The sequence below is a fragment of the Elephantulus edwardii genome, unplaced genomic scaffold (genome assembly GCF_000299155.1).
Source record: "Elephantulus edwardii isolate Elephantulus edwardi_28Jun2011 unplaced genomic scaffold, EleEdw1.0 scaffold00228, whole genome shotgun sequence".
In the NCBI taxonomy this organism is placed as follows: Eukaryota; Metazoa; Chordata; class Mammalia; order Macroscelidea; family Macroscelididae; genus Elephantulus; species Elephantulus edwardii.
In genome coordinates, this window is record NW_006399978.1 from 828476 (window position 1) to 831041 (window position 2566).

At 41.2% G+C, this 2566-nt stretch overlaps 1 protein-coding gene across 1 annotated transcript in view; it reads right to left on the minus strand.

Annotated features, from left to right (window-relative positions):
* The window catches only part of C2CD2 (C2 calcium-dependent domain containing 2), a 128662-nt gene that overhangs the window by 104412 nt on the left and 21684 nt on the right, over positions 1 to 2566 (minus strand). The gene's annotated exons all lie outside the window — the stretch shown is intronic.

Here is a 2566-nt window from a genome sequence, read left to right on the forward strand (position 1 = left end):
AGAACAGCAAGCAACAAATGCTGGTGAGGTTGTGGAGAAACTGGAACCCTTATTCACTGTTGGTGGGAGTGTAAAATGGTGCAACCACTGTGGAAGGCGATGTGGGGCTTTCTCCAAAAGTTGCAAATAGAGATACCATTTGACCTAGCAATTCCACTACTGGGAATATACCCCAAAGAGACCACAATTGCCACCAAAGCAGATAAATGCACACTCATGTTTATCGCAGCTTTGTTCACAATAGCAAGGAGCTGGAAACAACCTAAGCGCCCATCAACAAACAAATGGATAGAGAAGTTGTGGTGTATTCACACAATGGAATACTACGCTGCACTGAAAAACAAAGAACTCATGCAATATTATTCAAAATCGGAGACCCTTGAAGACATTATGCTGAGTGAAATATTTCAGTCACAAAAGGACAAATACTGCATAGTGCCACTGCTGTAAAACAGGACTGACCACAGGGTTGGGGGAAGATTGAGAAAGATGGGATAAATAATGTATACTGCACTGAAACAGATGAGGGAGAAAACTGTTTAATAGGGATATATGATTAGGTATTACTGTTATGACAGGAGTCCAGAATGAAGGCTGCATAGTGGAGTGGACCTGGGGGGAGGGATTGAAAAACAATGAAACAATTTTTCCTTTACTTTTCAAAGAGAAGAGTCTACTGGGGGAGCAAAGGGGGTCAGGGAGAAAAATGCAACAATGAATGAATGGAAATCCAAAGTCTCTGTAAATTTTCATTAAAATTAATAATAATAATAAAAATAAATAACAGCCAAGCAGAAAAAAAAAGGCTATGTATTTCTCCATAGCTGTTTAATCTGTATTATAAGCAAATTCTTCAGGAAGCTGGACTCTATCTATGAAGAAGAATGTGGCATGAGGAAGGAGGAAGATTCACAATTAACCTTCATTATGTGGGTGACACAACCTTGCTTGCTGAAAGTGAAGAAGAATTAAAGCACTTGCTGTAGAATGTTAAACACTGCTTCTTTAAATATGGATTGCATCTCAATGTCAAGAAAACAAAAATCCCCACCACTGGACTAACAGCCAACATTATAATAGATGGAGAAAAGATTGAAACTGTCAATGACTTCATCTTACTTGGATCTACAATCAATATACTTGGTATCAGCAGTCAGGAGATCAGGAGATGTATTACACTGGGAAAGGCTGTGGTCAGAGACCTCTTGAAATTATAAAGGAGCAACGCTGTCAGTTGGGAGGACTAAGGTGTGTCTCATTCAGGCCATGTTTTTTTCAGTCACTTGCTATTCATCTGAGAGCTGGACAATGAGTAAAGTTACAGAAAAACTGTTGCCTTTGAACTGTGGTGTTGAAGAAGAGTGCTGAATAAACTGACGAACTGCCAAAGGAACAGGTACGTCTTAGAGAAGGTGCAGCCAGAGTGTTCCTTGGAGGCAAGAATCGCGAAGCTTCTTCTTGCATACTTTGGGCAGGTTGCTAGGAGAGGATATTCCTGGGAGAGGGACATCATGCTTGGAAAGCCGAAGGGATGGCAAAGAAAAGGAAGACCCTAAACCAGGTGGACTGATGCAGTGCCTGCAGGAATGGGTCTAATCTCAGAGATTTTGAGGTTAGCACAGGATACAACAGGATTCAGATACATACATTATTCAGTGGGTCACCACTATGAGTCATACTTGACTTGATAGCACCTAAAACAATATGTTGTTTTTAACTTTTTAGCTAATGTTAGATGGATCTTGGCTGAAAGCAGAGAGTAACAGAGGAATGTCTATCTGTGTTTCACTGACAATGCAAAGACATTTGACTGTGTGGATCACAACAAACTGTGGTTGACTCTGAGAAGAATGGGAATCCCAGAACATTTGATTGTGCTTATGTGAAACTTATACTTCAACCAGGAGGCAGTCATCAGAACAGAGCAAGGAGACACTGCATGGTTCAAAATCAGGAAAGGTGTCCACCAGGGTTGTATTCTGTCTTCATACCTGGGCTGTATGAGGAGGAATGTGGCATCAGGATTGGAGAAAGATTCATCAACAACCTGTGTTACATAGATGATACAAGCCTGCTTGCTGAAACTGAGGAGGACCTGAAGTGCTTGCTACAGAAGATCAAGGACTGAGCCTTCAATATGGACTGGAGTACAACATCAAGAAAAAAAGATTCTCACCATTGGGCCAATAAAGAGATTGAGATTCTTAACAGTTTTAGTTTGCTTGGCTCCACAATCAACACTCTTGGTACCATCAGCAGGAAATCAAAAGATGAATCACATTGGGAAAGTCTGCTGTCAGAGATCTCTCCAGAGTACTGAAGAGCAACGATGCCAGTAAAGAGATTAAGGTGCACCTGATCCAAGCCATAGTCTTCGCAATTGCTTGCTATGCATCAGAAAATGACTAGAGATGATAGAAAGACTTGATGACTTAGAGTTGTGGTGCTGGAGAAGAGTACTGAACATACCATGGACTGCCAGGAGAATAAACAGGTTCATCCTAGAGAAGGTGAAACCAGGCTGCTCCTTGCAAGCAAGAGTTCTAAAGCTTTGTCTGACATACTT